At 35.1% G+C, this 17998-nt stretch overlaps 1 protein-coding gene across 6 annotated transcripts in view; it reads right to left on the minus strand.

Annotated features, from left to right (window-relative positions):
- LOC140331146 (poly(rC)-binding protein 3-like) overlaps positions 1 to 17998 on the minus strand; it is a 430678-nt gene that overhangs the window by 222003 nt on the left and 190677 nt on the right. For all 6 annotated transcript variants that reach the window (XM_072411907.1, XM_072411900.1, XM_072411901.1 and 3 more), the window contains exon 4: positions 60 to 220. The gene's annotated coding sequence lies outside the window, so the exon portion shown is untranslated. The remainder of the gene's footprint in view (positions 1 to 59; positions 221 to 17998) is intronic.

A 17998-nucleotide genomic window follows, 5' to 3' on the forward strand; every position in this document is an offset into this window, starting at 1 on the left:
GTAACAGGTTTTATATAGTGATCAGGAATATCATATACTAGTTGAACTCGACAACTTACTTGTATCCTGCAGGCGTCCTTACTGATTAACAGATCCACGAGCAGAAGACTTGGCAGATCATGATGAACAATAAAATGTTTACAGATTAAATTCCTGCAGAATGCAATTAGATGAGCCACATTACAGGATTCCCCCTGTGGAAGCACTGAAGGGCAACAACCTGTTGATACATGAACAATTATTTAGCATGCATACTGGTTGAACAACAAATGTGCACATGTATCAATTTTGCCTTATATACCCATTTACAAGAATAATATTTGAAAAGCAAAAGTGTATTGCCTGGGAACAAACACAGCTTAACATGTCTGAATGCATAGTTTCACTGACTGTAGCTGGAACATACGCAGATCACAGATTCAGAAACTCTGAAATTGACTTCAAGAGCAGCAACATTCACCCATATCCCTAAATGTCTACAAAAAGCTCCAGAAAAGTAAAATCAAAGATGGATATGGAATTATAAAAGACACCGTTCATTTTCAAAAGGGATAATTACAGACCTTCCAGATAAGGTGCAGTCCGAGCTCATAGGACTGTTACTGCACACGTTCCTACTAGTTGGCTAAAGGATATTGTTGCCAAACCATACTATTATATTAATAAAGAGGTTAGGATCATGGCATGACATAAAAATAATGGTACATTAAGTACAAATTTTTCCTGATGTCCCTCCTACTACAATTAAAAAATAAATAATTGCAAATTAAAACATTTTTGTGAGCTATCCAATTATGTGTAGAAAAATATAAAAAATAATAAACAATGCTTCTGTAACAACAATCCAACTTTTACATTCTCAATAATTAAACTTGGTAGCACACAAAACCATAATTAAGTGTGTTTAAATACAAATTGCTTGCATTAAAAAACATAAATATAGCCGAAATCGGCAAACCTAGAATGGTTCTAGTCCAGGAATAAAAACGTCTGCTAACAAATAGCAATTTACGATTAGGAAATCCATTCAAGGTTGGCTGGATTACCAAGGTTCACTAATAAAAGTGTAAGTTGTCAAGTTCTGGAGAGATTTAATAAATTGGGCCCACTATACCTAGAATTTACCTAGGGCTTCAAACTAATGCTGAAAAATAGTGTATTAGGTAACAAGTGTACTCCCAGTGCATTTGTGCGGGATCCTTGTAAGCCAAAAGGTTAAACCCAAAGCCTTTAAACCAAGTGTTTTGTCAAAAACACCCAACATAAAAATAGCTTTTACAAACAAGCTAAAATCTAAGCCCATCACCATTATATTAAAAATTGCTCAACAATTTTTTTTTGCAATGGAAGCTGAGTGAAACACTTAAGTTTGATCCCTTAAACAAAATACCTGCAAAGTTTCTTATTACAGGTCAATCTCCATACTCAATAACGGCCTCATACTCTTTACCAAATATTATGCTAAAGGAATATTGGTATTTATAACTTCTTATGTTCACAAAGACCAGGGGGGTTCATAACTGGACATCAGGCCTCAGACCAGAATAAATATGCAACATACATTACATAACTCATGTAATTTAACTAAAAAAGTAAAAGGATACCAGACACTGTCATGGGTGACCCAAAAGAACCGTAAAATAAAACAAAAACATAAAACGAAAAAAACAAAATTATGGGTCTTTAAAGTTGAAAGGGTCATACCCAAACCTCATCATTAGTTGCTATCATTATACTGACATAGGACTTTCAAGTATGTATCGGGTTTATTCATGTCATACAACTTTGAGCCACACCTCATTACAACCCTCAAATTTATATATACTCAAACCACCCCAAAAACTTTTTTTTTTTAAATATTCAGAAATTGGGATAAAAGAGACCCTAACATCTTTTTTTTCTTGTCCCTTATCCTCTTTGCCATTGACAAAAAATTTAGCCAGAGTAATCTGTCACAAAACTAAAATATTAAAGGAATATATTGTGCAGACTGTTAACACAAATGTATGCTTTTAACCAACATGTTGATGTTTGTCACTGACCTGGTCACAATTCCTAATCTTTTACTTGCGTTCTAGGAATTTGAGAATATATCAACATTACAGGTCAATTATCCCAAACTGGAAACCATTAACATTTGACCTAAACTCACTATTGCACCATTTGAAAATTTAATTTATTTTAGAAAACAAATTCCTTACCATATTCAGGTATTGCATTCATCTACTCAATGCCACAACTTTGTAAAACCTATTATACACTTCTATTCTAAAATTACTTTTTTAGACAACTTATTTAGGTTATTATTATTACTTATAGAACTCTTTCCATTGATATATTGCATAAGACTTCAAACATGGTAAGACAGGAATGCAATGAGCATCAAGACTAACCCACCATCCACTTTTTTGGCCAAGAGGATACTTTTTTGGCCAAGAAATTAATCATAACACAGTGTATTACACATGTTTAACTTAATATTAACATGTATATATCAAAATACATTTACCCTAATTCATATACCAAGATATTAGAAATATGAATATATAACATATAACATATATATTTTCTTGAGTTACCGATCAATAAACCTAATAAAAAGGGAATATTTTTCATTTGCAGGCCTTCATTTTAGTAATTTCATTGCTGAAAAACAAAAACCACATACATGTGAGTCTAGGTCCTTTTTTTTAAATGGGAGATCTAACATGTACCAGATAGCAACACCATGAAGTTTTACAGACTTCATTAACGCTGAGCTTTTCTTACATTACTAGCTACCTGGCTATCATGCTGACCTTCTTACATTATTATATTTGAATCGCTGACAACATCTGTCGTAATGCACAGATGTCGTAATGGCTGACATTGATCTGTCGTAATGCACAGACAGATAAGTACAAGTACAGTAAATACAAGTAACCTAATTAAGTAAATAATAAATAATCAAGTAAATAATAAAGCCATTTGGTCACTACAGCCAGGAGCAGGTCACCTATGGTAGCCTCCAATATTTACTAACAAATGAAGTGGAAAATCAAATTAGGACTTTTGCAAAAGGAAATAAAATGTATTTATATTTTTATATACACTCCTCATTCAATAGAGGGCCCCTAGCTTCTGTTGAATATGTCTGCCAGTGGCTAAGATATGTAACATATTTCTCCTGGTAATATACCGGATATAATGCCATATTTCCTTGCTGTTATATTGTAGGATTTAATTATAAACCTAAACTACAAAACAAAGTTGCCCTTATATACCAACATTGCGGTTATTGCAAGACTTACACTTGTTACTAGAACTGGGACAAACTATGTTTATTTTGCTAAGCAGGTACTTCACATTAGCCTTTTCTGTAACCATTTCCATTTCATTTTTGCTTGAAATCAGCAAAAGAATAAAAAGAATGTAATTTTTCTTTTCACTATCAATTTAGCTGAGCAAGTCATGTTTCAGTAAGTTTATTACACCTGCAGCCAAATCTTACAGATGTCACATGTACACAAAAAAATTTTGGTAGCTCATAGAAAGCTTTTTATTACAAACCATGCAAAGTACTTTCCTGGAAATTCTTCTGTAAAGCATATAAAAAAAATATGCATGTTAAGCACTCTGGTTTGGCTTTGCAAACACATCCTTAACTAAATCACTTAGAAAATAGAAAGACGAGTACCACACCAATTGGTATAAGGGTCCAAGGAGTTTATTATTACATCATGCAGCAGCCAACATGTTCCATGTTCCAACAAGTTGCATATGATAACAACTGACTTGGATAAAAATAAGCATCTGCAGTTAATTATTTCAAAATAGACTGTGGCTGGAAGTATGACAATCTCTCTCATAAGGCAATTACAAAATCATACACAATCAAATCAAACACTACACAATGAGGATGATAACTGAAGCAGTAAATTCTGTTTACTATTATCCACATGCAAGAGAATTTTCACTTAACCTAGTAAATGAGATATATCTTTGCTAACTTCAAACATCCAGTCTGGTACATGCATGAAACATTTTTTGCAAAGTGAATTTCATTGCATTGATGAATTTCATTGCAGGGTATTTTAAAATTCCTGTGAATAGCCTTAATTTCTTTAGTAAAAAAAGCTTGATATGGTAATTTTGTTTACCATGTGTAACTATGTGACACAAAATGTTATGACATTAATGTATTATATTCCTTAGAAGAACACATTTGTTTTTTTCTGGCAGGTAAATGATAAATATTGTCCATATATATTTCTAATTTATTATTTTGATAAGATACTAATGACATTTTTTCTTTACACATTGATGTCAACCATAATGTTTCAGTTCTCAGCAACTCAGTAAACGCTTTTGCTGGACATTTCAAATGCCCAAATCATGTTTGTGGAAAGACAGAGTACCGCATTCAGTAAAATCCCCCCACCCCTACCTTGTAAACATAAATACACAACACCATATTTTGGTTAAATGGCCCGTAGGCCAATTTTTTTTTCTATTGTAGACTTGTAACTTATGGAAATATGTCCGAACAAGGGTCTAGTGGATATCCTGAATATAATGAAGTTTGAAACACACAATCATGTAAAAAAATAATTACCTTTAACCTCCCTAGCGGTTCATTTCTTTCCGGTTTTATATGTCTAAAAGCAGTACATTGTTTTTCATGAAAATTTATTTTACAGTATAATATAATAGTATGGGTATAGTAAAGTTTGAAACACAAAATCATTTAAAAACAATAAATTGAATAAATTAAAAAATCTATATATTTAAAAAACAAATTAATTAAAAAAAAATATACATATTATACTCATAATATTATACATACTGTAAAATAAATGTTCTTGAAAACAATGTATTGCTTTTACACATAAAAATCCAATGTATTGCATTCAATACAGGTCTTTTGTATTGAATGCAATACAAATGGGTTTTGAATTTCCCGCCCCGCCCGGCCGGGACGTACACACGCACCCCCGGTGACTCATCGGATGCAGAAGCAGGAAGAAGAAAGAACACAAAGATCGCGGCGCTGGACAGCGCGGGACCCTGGCAGATCAGGTAAGCGCTTTATTTACTAACCTTCCCTAGGTGTTCCAACCCCGAGAGTGACTCGGGGTTACCATTTTTTTCTACTCCGAGTCAATCTCGGTGTCACCGCTAGGGAGGTTAATAAAAAAAAATAATTTAATAACAAAGAAATCAGCTCAAACAAGAATGCATAAATAAATCAAAAATACTGAAAATGCAGTAATTCGGTATACTGTATAGTAATATATTTTTTCTAAAACACCTCCCTAGTGTAGTAAATTGTAAAATAGTCCAACCTTACATACCTATAGACAAAACCACATAAATATATTTTGTATTATTTTGTATTGGATTGTATACAGGACTTTGTATTGAATCTAATACAAAATATTTGAATTTCCCGCCACAACCTCTGTCGACGGGTGCCGAGGGATGTGTACACGAACGCTGAGCGTTCTAATTCTCTCCGTATTTCCATGCAAAAAGCGTCACTTTTTTTGCATGGAAATTTATTTTACATTGTAGGCTATACTTCTTAGGCATAACTCACCAAAATATGTCGAAAACTTAATAAATTTATTAATTAACTTAAAAACAAAATTTAAAAAAAAAAGTGTATAATGTAATGTAACTGAACAGTAGCTTATATAATATATATAAATAATATAATTATAAGTAAAGATTTATTTGTATTGGACTCAATACAGCTTTTTTGTATTTAATCCATTACAAAATGATTTGAATTTCCCGCTCTGCTTGCCGCCTGCACTGACGTCACCGGGAAGCCCCAGAGATTCTGCACACGGATGAAGACAGAAGAGATAATACGTCTCCAGAGGAGCTGCGGGGACAAGCTAAGTGTTTTTTTCAGTTGAAATCCGATTGTCATACAATGTTGTATGACAATCAGATTGCACTGTAACGCTTGTTTCTATTTTTAGCTACCCCGAACCTGGTTCAGTGTAAACGCTTTCAGCAAGTTTGCTTATCCCGAATTAGGCTCGGGGTAACCACTCAGGTGGTTAAATAACCTCTTAAATAATCACAACATTAACATAACATATCCCAACTAACAAACCAAATAGGACGTAGTATTAACAATAAGGGGCAGGGTCCTCTCCTCCTCCTGTGTCGCTGTCTGTATCTGTCTGTCATTTTCAACCCCTATTTATTGTACAGCGCTGCGTAATTTGTTGCTGATATGTAAATCCTGTTTATTATTATATTATTTATTACCAATAATAATAAAAACACAACTAGAGTTACCTAACATTCTCCTAAACACTATCTTTTGGTTATCTGTCCTCCCCTTTTCATTAACCCTTTTTTGGCATCTGCACCACCGTGATAGATATGCTCCCAGCCGCATCCACACCAAGCTCCAGAATTATTTCACCACTAATCGCAAGCGCATCCTACGACCATTCCAACCATGATTTTTCAAACAACATTTTGGAGATTCCACACCAAAAGTGGATCTCACACCCCACTGAAACCACTACCCAAACCAACTTCCTTCAAGGACCTCACTGCAGCCCAACTAACTTTCCCCAAAACCCAACGGGTGGGCGGGTGGGAAGGGTTTCCCTCACTCTGTGCTACCATCGATTGAACCTTAATTCTCAATTCCTTGCCTTTTTAACACTTTGTCCCCACCCTACCTCTACATCACCTTACCTCTCTCTCATTTATGTTTATGAACCTTGTTTAAAATTCTTGTTTTGAAGGGTCTATAAACTTTGTGGCGATCCCTACTGAAATCTATGCAAACAAATCTTGTTATTCAATTCTGATTGATTTGTATAAATAAAATATAGGTTGTTGTCAACTAAAACGCAAGAAAAGCCAGACACTGCCAGACACTGCCATGGAGAAGATATACCCAAAAAAGGTCCAGGATTATGCACTGCTTTCTAGATTATTTCTTATTTTTTGCCTCATTTAACTTTTAATAACATATGCACAATGTGAATTCTGCCAGTTGTGCAGTGTGGAGCAGCCTTTAATTTAACCAAGTAGCATTGTTTTTTAAAGTACCAAAGTTTCACTGCATGCCACAACTACATTTCATATTCTCCTTCTCCTGGGAATGCAATGCAGAAATAAAAGTGCGTTTCAAAGACTAATTTAACAAACTTTAAGTGTCACATGAAATAAAAAAGCCAATACAAGCTTTGCATTCTGCATTTACTAAATTGCTTTTGTGTAATAAATTATAGATTAGCCGTCTTCCAGTAATGGAAGTGTTTTTGTTTCACTCTGTAGGAAATCTACATTTTTAAACATAAGACTTTATTTTGTTTTATAAAGTAGGTTTATTTACTACATTTCTAATAAATTGTTTTATTAGTGCCCTGCTTTTTTAGTACTTCTAATAGATTATGTGGATGCATGTGAATTAACGTGGATGTTCATACCAATTAACATTATCTCTACACATATAATAAAAAAAATTGTTTCAGCCTTGGGTATGTGTTTGAGATGAAGTACCAGTAATACCAATAATGTCTTTTTCTTTTTAAAGAAAATTAAAGCCTAGAACACCTGTAATGTCCCTAAAGCAAAAACCATGGGCCAAACAGACGTAGCTGATAATGCATACTCTTCTTTGGCTTGCTATTATGAGACTTATATTTTGGAATATGAAAAGAAAAAAACTGGAGGTGTTTATGAATCAGGGATGTGTGGATTTATTTCCTAGGAGAAAAACATGTTTCTAACAAGACATGTTTATATTGGTCCAAACATCCAAAACACGACGCACTGCAAGCTTTAAATTACTTAATCAGTGTATAAATATGCTTAGGGATTTTGAATTCTCACCAGCGGCAGCACATTTGTAAGCAGGAGAAATAGGGGGAAAAATGTTATGACAATCTCAGAATATTTCAACTCATAAAGCCATTGAAGAAGAACCACATAGTGTGTAAGACAGATTCACATAAACGCACTGCTGCCCAATATTCAAAACAGAATGACAAGACATTCAAGACACAAGTCAAATTCGACAAACAGGAGACGAAGTTCACGATCCAAAATAATACCTGTCAGGCTCTTAGTGGCAGAAAAAATAAGCACCTTGTAGATCAAAACCTACCTTATAAAAATAATTAGGAGATAAAGAAAAAGTCATTGACCAGTCTAGAAGAAAAAAAAAGGGTTTTTGCTTTACAACCAGGTAGATTATATGTTAGCTACATGAAAGAAAAAATTATCTTTCTTTTTCCTAAGTGTTTTCTTTTATGTTTTATACAGTACAAAAAGCTTTGACTGAAAGAAAGGTAACAAAGTTTCGGTTTTATCAAAGGGAACAGAAATAAAATGTCCGGGAGGATTGCCTATTAAAAAGTTGCTCCCATGTTACAAATTTGTTTGAAAAGGTTAGTTGTCTTAGGTAAATTACAAAAAAAATATCTTCGCCCTAGAGTTTAACATACCACATTCCTGAGATGAAAAAAAAACAAAAATAGAAAGAGTATTATTCTTTTTTTTCACGTGAATAAACATGCAAGCTAGATGTTCAGCATACTTTTTTTTACCTGATATGGGCCTTGGAAGCACCTTGTGTGTCTATAGGTACACATTCATGCATTCCAGTTATATTTCTACCCCTTATATTCCCGTTGCATATCTACTTTCCACTTATCTGCCTGTCACCATAGTATGTGCCTATAAGTGCACAAGTGCAATGTATCATTTTTAACATCTGCATGTTGTTAATATCTGTATCTGTTACCAGTAATATTTTTATATCATTAAATATCCTCCTGACATTGGTAGTTATCTGTAATTTATTGATATCAGTATCTGGTTGTTGTTGATAATATGTTTCTGTCAATGGTTTTGTATGCATGTCATATGAAATCTGCCTGCTATTATATTATTTGTTATTGGTAATATGAGTAGCTAATTAAAATGCCCATCATTGGTGTGGGCACATGCATCATATTTGCAGAAAATACATATTACATATGGCTCCAAATCACAGCTCTTTCCAAGCAGTCAGTACAATTTCCCTATGACACAATACCTGTCAGTTTCTGCGGTGCTACCTGCTGAACCAAACTGTGGTGTCCACCCTGTGAAGCTGCCAAGTGAGGCACTCGCTCTCTGTCTCTGCATGAGTTAGCCTGCAGCACTTCCTGGGCTCCCATGTCTGTGGACAGTTTTGTGGTGCTGTGACTGTACACCAGCTACCTTGCTACTCTGTGTGGTGTTCCATGGCTATTTCTGATAGCCTGAACCTGTGCTTGCACCTTGACTACACTTGTCTGCTCCCTGACCTGTGCCTAGACCCCGACTACGCTTGCTGCTGCCTGCTCTGCTCTTTGCCCAAAGCCCGCCTATGCTTACCTGTCCCTAGCTTTTGCTTGGCCCTGGACTTCATTAGCCTGTCACCTGTCTTCACAAAGAGGCCACACCAGCTTTTCTCTTCGGGTAGGGTGACCCTGAGGGTTGTAACCTGGTGTCACACAGCAGCAAAGAGCCTGGTGGCCCTAGGCTACCGGCACATCAGCACTTGCATGGTGCCCTGGTAAAGAACTGGTGTCTCTTAGACTCTGCCCCTCAAGTAATCCTGTGCTACCTTACACCCGATCTCTGTTAGCAGAGTGGTCCTTGTCAGTATTACAATCTTACAAATTGAGGACAAATGACAAGGGCACCACCAAATGTAGGGCCCACTGTAGGGGGAACTGGGTAGATGAAACACATTTTAGGGGCATTGTAAAGCTGGAACAAACTTTGGGGACACAATACAGCTGGGACATAGATTGGCAGGTGAAGGCTGTAAGATCATATAGGAGGGACTAGAAAGCTGAGGCACACTACAAGGAAACCTAAAAGCTCTGATGTGGTATAGAGGTCAGTGGAACATTGGCATGCCATATGTGTTACACATTTTTGTCACCCACTTTTGCTCACATTAACAATCCCTATATCACCAAACCCAGTCTATCCAGTCCATTCCTGTCTGGGAGTGTTGTATCTACAAAGGAGTGGAATTGAATAGAATGTCACTTTGAGTCTAATGGGGCGACTAACATCAGATACAAGAAAGACTTTCTGTCAAAATCTGGAGACAGGCTCAAAGGTAGGCTGCTGTATCAACAAGCAAGTCCAAAGTAATAAACATGCTGGGTTCTGTACACAGGTAGATTTAACAATGCAGGAGCAAGACAGGAGCATGTTCAGGAAGAAAGCCAAAGGCAGTAACCAGGTAGATCAGGTTAGAGGAGGTGCTACTCAATTCTGGGCAGCAGGAAGGCTGGCTGTGAAATCAGGATAGAACTATCCAGCACTTCAGGTAGCTTTGTAGGAAGAGCTATTGTCAGACACTCAAGCAGGCCTGGGTTCAATTCTAGATCTTGACACTTTCAAAAGTAAATAGCATGCAGAAAATGCATTTTAAGCAAATATAATCATATGGGAAGATTGATAATGAAGTGAATGGTCTGGTGATAGAATCTCTTTAATGGAACCTTTTGCCCAAAATTCCTGAATGTAGACACCTGATGTGGCCTTTATGAGTACGTCACACTTTTCCTGCTTGATTATTTATTTATTATGTGGTTGTGCAAAAAATGACCAATCATAAAATCACATGTAATCACGTGTAAGTATAGCTGTTAATGCTGTGTGCGCTCTCTTTGTAAATTATGTTCTTTCTTTTTTAACCCCTTTGATCCCTTCTCTGAATTTTAACCTTTTTTTCTAACCAGTGTATACCATGATACATACATAAGATTTATACCAAATCAAATCCCTTTTTACCCTCAAAAACATCTATATAAAAATAAGTTAATTGGTGCCTTAACCAAATAACGAGACTAGAAACAGAAATGGGTGCAGTACCTGTTTTAGGGCAGTTGTCCAGGACTCTCATACAGTGGATATACACACCTCTTTTAAAATGCCAGGTTTTTGTAATGTAAAAAATGGGACCAGAATAAATCATTTCTAAACTTTTCCCACCTTTAATTTGACCTATAACCCGCACAATTCAATTGAAAAACAAACAAATCCGTTTGGGAAAAAAAATATAAAAAATATTAAACATATGATAATTTGGTTGCATAAGTTCACTTGGTAATATTTGCCCACTCTTCCTTGCCAGTGCTCCAAATCCATCAAATTGCAAGGTCATCTCTTGTGCACAGCCCTCTTCATATCACCCTACAGATTTTCTATTGGATTTAGGTCTGGACTCTGGCTGGGCCATTCCAAAACTTTAATTTTCTTCTGGTAAAGCCATTTTTTTGTTGATTTGATATTTGTTAATGTGATATTATGTGATATAAGTTTGAGATAATGTTCGGGTCGAAAGGTTATATTACTTTTCATCTTCAGCTTCCTAGCAGATGCATGAAGGTTTTGCGCCAACAGTGTTTGAAACTGTTTATGATTCACTCCACCTTTACTAGAGCCCCAGTTCCAGCTGAAGAAAAGCAACCCCAAAGCATGATATTGACATCATCATGCTTCACAGTGGGCATGCTGTTTTTTTAGTGATGCAAATTGTTGTTTTTGCACCAAAAATTACTTTTTGGAATTGTGGCCAAAAGGTTTAACTTGGGTCTCATCAGACCATAACACATTTTCCCACATGCTTTTGGGTGACTTCATGTATTTTTTGCACATGTTAGCTGCACATTTGTTGCACATATGTTTTTCTTTATAAGAAAAGGCTTTTCTGGATCACCCAGCTTTACTGATGAAAGTTTATCCTCTGAAGCCTTGGAAAGCTATAATAAATCAGGCCCAATAAGTGTCAAAACACAAATTAATATGTACCCAATTACAATAAAATTTGACACAAAGTCTTACACAGGCTAAATTTCTAACTGCTCAATTTATAAATTAATTTTTAGAGGAATGAGTATGCTGTTTAAGTTTTACCAAACAAATTGGTTGAACAAAATTCGGCAATGCCAAACTAGAACTTTAATTAGCATAGTGCTAAAGCAGATCTTGCATGAGAAAAGCACATCTTAAAGCATAACCTACATTGTCTAATTAGCTTTGAAACTGTTAGAAATATACATTTAATTAAATCCTCGTAGAATTGCACCAAAAGCCTGTCCCACATATGGCCATTCTCACATTCATTACAATATCCCTTTTTAAATCAAAGAGCATTTTCTAATGGGCAATGATCAGATCTACATACCCACTTACAACCTGGTGTGGTCAAACCTGTAAACAGAACTACAGGGAGCTGATTAAAGTTACCAATGCAAAACCTACATGGAAACGTACTGAGTAAAGTATTTAAAAAGTAAAGATTTCCTGTATGTATATGAATCTTCCACAAACTGTAATTGTGCCTAGGCGCTGACATTTTTTACTTCATTTTTGTGTACATTTTATAAATTTTTGACATTTATTTATGTCTAGGCTATTCCTGTTATGGCTAATTTTAACTATTAGTTAGTATAACTATTCAATAAACCATTTTCGTTGTGAGATCATCTAAGGCACTAAATATTTGACTACCTATCAATACCTATCAATAAAATTTGAAGCATAAAGTGGATAGAAGTGTGTATTCCTATTTACCTGGATTTGCTCTACATAAATACTATCATGTTTAGGATGTTTTAGTGCTTATCCAAGTATTTCAGTTCTAAAGAGTTTCTATAGATAAAGAGTCTCTTTGATTCTAAAGAGTGTCAGGAATATCCCCACCATAATCAATTACCATGAAGTATATTAAAGCAATAGTTGGTTGTCCTAATAACAAGATAACAAGGTAAAAAATATGTGCTCTAAACTCATATTTTATTCCTATGTACATATGTTAATTGTATGGGTTTCATGGCTAAAGGTATGAATTGTTGTCAGATCCCAGGTATCATAATGTAGATAGTTTCTAGTGGTCCTCTTTTGAAAAACAATAAAACTTAGGATGACTTCTGGGTCGTGACAGAATTTTTCCAGTCTGCGTAACCAATATTTCAAAACCACTCTCAAGGTGTCTGTTTTGTTTGTCTACAATGATTTAGTACCTACTGAGTTAAGCAATAAGACACCCTTAACATTTACATAACAAGTCAAATTTTACAGAAACAAGTGGAATGTGACTAACTACTACCACCTATAGCATGGTCTGGATAAATAAGAACCCTCATGGATATTTTGTGATGCCAATATTGTACAGCTCTCTTTTTTCCTTGCTGGAGAAATACACCTTTAGTACAAGGATCTCCCTGCTTCTTTTATATTATTTTGAGCCTTATCCTTGTGTCTTGCTACATCCTAAAGTGGAACTAAACCCAGTTTATGCTCATCTGTTCCCATTCCTTTATGGATGCTGCCATCTTCATTCTTTTTATCCTCGATTTGATCTCATGTCATCCTGGCCTAGCCAATCAAAATGGCTGATCTCCCAGCTAGTTTGACAGCTGAAGAGAAAGATCGGGCAGTTGAGTGTGTTTTATTGCAAGAGGTATATCATCTGGCCCTTTTTGCAAGAAAGTACTGCCTAATTGATAATTTTTAAAGTAGAACTAAAATGGAAGTTCTACTTTTAGTGTTACTGTATCAAATCACTTGTCTCTTTTAGGTAGAACTTCTACAGTTTAGTCCAGATTAGGGACAGCTCACTAAAGAAAACATAATAAAATATTCCCTTCTATGCTCCTTATACTGTCCAACCATTAAAAAATATAATAAGAAGTTCTTCCACTGAACAGGCAAGTTCTAATGTAGTAGCTGGAGATCTTCTCCTTTGTGTATATCTTCTTCAAATGTGATATATAAATGTGTATATGATATGTGCCAAATGGTGCTTCACTGGAGGGAAGTGTATTGGAAAAATTAAGTATCGATACTAACTGAAGCTACTGTAAAAGGAATTCAAATAACAGATACTTGACACAGACAAAACGTGTGATACTTTAAAATAAAGGAAATCTTGGGGTCAAATTTCATGACATCAAATGAACCTGACAGCTTTCAACTTTCTGAAGCGTGTCTCATTTTATACTTATAAGATCATTTGTTACGTTTGATGCCTGTGTAATTTTGCAATGGGGCATTGAAAATTTGTAACGTTTGATGAGGTTTTATTTCAATTAACAGTAAAAGGAATCACCCTTATTTTTGCCTTACACACCACTCACACTACCTATAGTTACATAGTTGCTTTTCTTATACCCTATACCCAAGGAACAATCAAATCTTATTTTTCACCAAGTTTTTAAAACCAGTTGCCAAGCATTCCTTATTTGCAATCTGTCTGTCTAACTGATGTGGAAATATGATATACAGTCATGTGCAACCTCACAGTTATCGGGAAACCATATTTTATATGTATGAGTTATAGTAATAGAAGGTTCCTAACTTGGTGCATATCATAACATTCTTAAAATAGTATTTAAGTTCAGAGTAAAAATTTGATATAAAGAATTTACAGACAGCACAGAATATGATAGTATGTGATTTTATGCTAAAATTTAAATTCTGACCACTTCCATAGCACTTATCCGTTGAAGCAGAATGTGAGGCAAGACATCAATTGACATATTAATACATTATTCAAGAGCTTTCGGTGGCATCTTAAAAAACATGCTTTAGAGAATAACAACTTAGTAAACACCCACCACAGGAAACAATAATCTATCTCAGTAGGTATAAAAATATAATTGTAAAGAATACCCACTAGAGTGTAGCTTCCATTTACCTACCAACATGGTTTCTTAGATGAATAGAACGCAAATGTCAAATTAGTTAAATATTGTATCTCTAATATTTCTTTACTACATTTCATTCTACAAAATTATGTAGCCTGTTTTTTTTTACAATTTAATTTTAATAGAAAATAAATTGCATTTTCCTGTAAGAGTTCAGGAATAAGTATTGAACTCTTTTTATATGTAAAAGACTTTTCTAACTTGAGTGATTAACTTGTATTGACTATTTGAAATAAAACTAGTTTGGTTTCAAAATCAGGGTATACATATTGAATAAATTATTATACAAATACCAAACCTAAAGTGCAAACCTTTTTAAGTTTTAAATATAGTGGGAAAGGGGTACGAAAGTTAGGGTTTATCCTTTGTTCAGACCTATTGGTGATGATTTTACCCTACTCTACGTTTCTGTACACATTTATGACATCTTTAACCTAGTAAAGATATTTCTTTATACCATGTCTGTGACTGCTTACATCCTTGAAATTGGTTGTAGAACTAAAATAATCCTTATCCAAAACAAAACAGGTATATAATTAAGGAAAATGAATACTATTTAAAATGTTATTAAAGTTTTAACCTCAGTTGATGGTGCCGGCTCTTAATATTATTTGTATTGGTGCTCCTGGTGGATCACAGGAACCAAGTCCATAACCTCTTTGGAGGCCATCAAGCATTTCCCTCATAATTTCTCCCTGTCCCATACCCCAGTGCAAAATATACAATACACATTTTTCATTCCAGGTAGACAGAGACAAGCAGGGCAAAGAAACTGTCAGATTGATTTACACTGGCTGCCACAGCCAGCTAATTATATCCAAGGAATATGGTCATGGTAGGTGGCCACTTAAGAGAGCTCTGTGTGAGAAGCTTACCTTTTTGTCTCTTTCTTTTTCATTTTTTGTTTTTGATTGAGTAATCTTTGCAAAGGGATTTTTTACTAAAACAAAAGTGAAAGTTCATGGCAAGGTGATGTTTATTAGGTGAAAACCTTAATCTCCTTTGATCCCCTTAAATCAACCCTATTGATTTAAACTCCTGTAGCTTCTCTCCTCCTTATACTTTACATTAGTACCTATCTATCTGGGGAGTGCTACCATTATGTTTACTATATGTACATTTTTTTAACACAGTATGAACGTGCCAAAGGTTTAGATATCCTGTTACTGAAGTTCCTGAAAAAAACATGGCAAGTGAACAAACTTTCCAACACCTGTGAATATGTTTGTCTGTCTGTTACAAATGTCTAAATTGTGTACAGGATGTGTTACCATGTACAAAGATAACAAGAAATGTAGATATCAAGAAAATATAAATGTAAATAAAGGTCTAACATAGAGTGTAGTTTCTGATATTAATTTTACCAATTACTTAACCAGTCATATGATCGGTCTTAGGCAACCATGTTACCCCCATATGCCGGGCATATGACTGGCACGAGTTGGCACTCGCATGTCTGGCTCATGACAGTCACATGGTTACATATCCACTTCATGCCAGTCACATGGCTACCTAATGCCAGTCACATGGCTGCCTTATGAGGGACAGTTTGCAATCACATGACTGGTCCATGGTAGTAACATGATTTTCTAATGTCAATCACATATTTTCCTCATGCCAGTCACATCTTGGATCATGCCACACATGCCACCTCCTCATGCCAGTCACATGACTGTCTCTTAGCAATCGAAAAAAAGTTAAGGTCAGTCACATGGCCAAGTTAGACCACATTGCCAGCTTCTGCCAGTCTCATGGCCAGTTCATAACAAATTATTGTTCATGCCAATCAAATGGCTGGTTCATGGCAATTTAACAGCTATCTCATGGCAGTCAAATGGTATCTGCATCACTGTGCTGGTGCAGCCATGTTCAGTGGAAGGTCAAGTAAGGGGTACCTTATCCTATGCATATTAGTTGTTATTGTCACAATACTCTGTACCCATACCCACATAAATAGATGGGTGGGAAAGGGAATTACAACAGACCTTTTCGGAACAGCAGAGAGAACAAATATTTCACTAAATCTCATTTAAAGCGTGTTTATATATATTGCATGATACTATAACCCCTTACTCCACCCCATAAGTATACACATATATACTTGTTCCTCTCCCTTCCTCATCCATCTACTGTTTCTCCATTACGTTTCCCCCTCTTTGAGTTATAATAATAGAAAAATGTTTTGACCTCCGGGAGGCAAATAATTGTTTACATTTTTTATATTTGTATATTGTTATGTAATTGATATATGTACCAACTGATACAAAAAATGGCATCTGCATGGCTGTCACCTGACCGGCTTTTGGCAATTACATGACTAACTCATGGTAGAATCATGCCATTCACATGAACGTCTGATGCCAGTCGGATGGCCAGATCATGTCAGAGAACTAGTTCCCAGACCAGGAGTAGAAGTGGTCAGGTAGTTCTCTTCTGAGTTGATTCCGACTTGGTACAGAGATATTCTGACCTTGGATCAGAACTTGGAATTTGAGCAAACATAGTTCCAGTCTGGCAGTGTTTTAGAACTGTCAATCTACCTGTATAGTTGGGCTCAGCCAATTTTACCCCCGGACTATTACAGCTGTTCAACAGCTGTTGCAACAATTTGCCAAGTAAAACTTACCTATCTATATTTCAAGTAAATATGACCTATACATTTGAATTTTAACCAGCCTGTTAGTTTGACACAAGGTCACATCCCTGAATGTTTGAACAATTACACAAAATCTGGGGAATTACCTCCCCAATTGGGACTTTTAAAGCCAATGAATATGTATTACAATAATATAAATATGAACCAAAGTTTTATTTAACATCATTAAAACAGACATCAATTAAATTTTTTAAAAAATGTGAAGCAAATATTGTCAAACATTCCTGTCTGGGAAACCTCAACAAAAATGATACCCTGTTGGTTTGATGCGTTTCGTGCAGTGTATCCGCTTCTTTAGGAACAGATAAGACAGGACAAGAACATCTAAAACATCTTAACACAGAGGGTCAACTAGCTGTTTTCATTTTTTTTTTTTTTTTTTGTTACCCCTAGCTAGAATAATCTCTGTAGTGTTCTTTTTAAAATTTTAATTTTTATTAATTTTCAAAAGCAACAAACATAGAAAAAAACAGAAGAATACAAATTTAACAGTTACTAGAAATAGTATCATAAACATAATGAAAGTATCAAGTAACAATGTAAAGTTTAGAACAGAAAATAAGAAAAAACTAGATTCTTCTGGTTATAGCTAAATAACAAACAAAATTGGTAGTTCAATAAA

This window comes from Pyxicephalus adspersus, chromosome 5 (assembly GCF_032062135.1).
Source record: "Pyxicephalus adspersus chromosome 5, UCB_Pads_2.0, whole genome shotgun sequence".
NCBI lineage: Eukaryota > Metazoa > Chordata > Amphibia > Anura > Pyxicephalidae > Pyxicephalus > Pyxicephalus adspersus.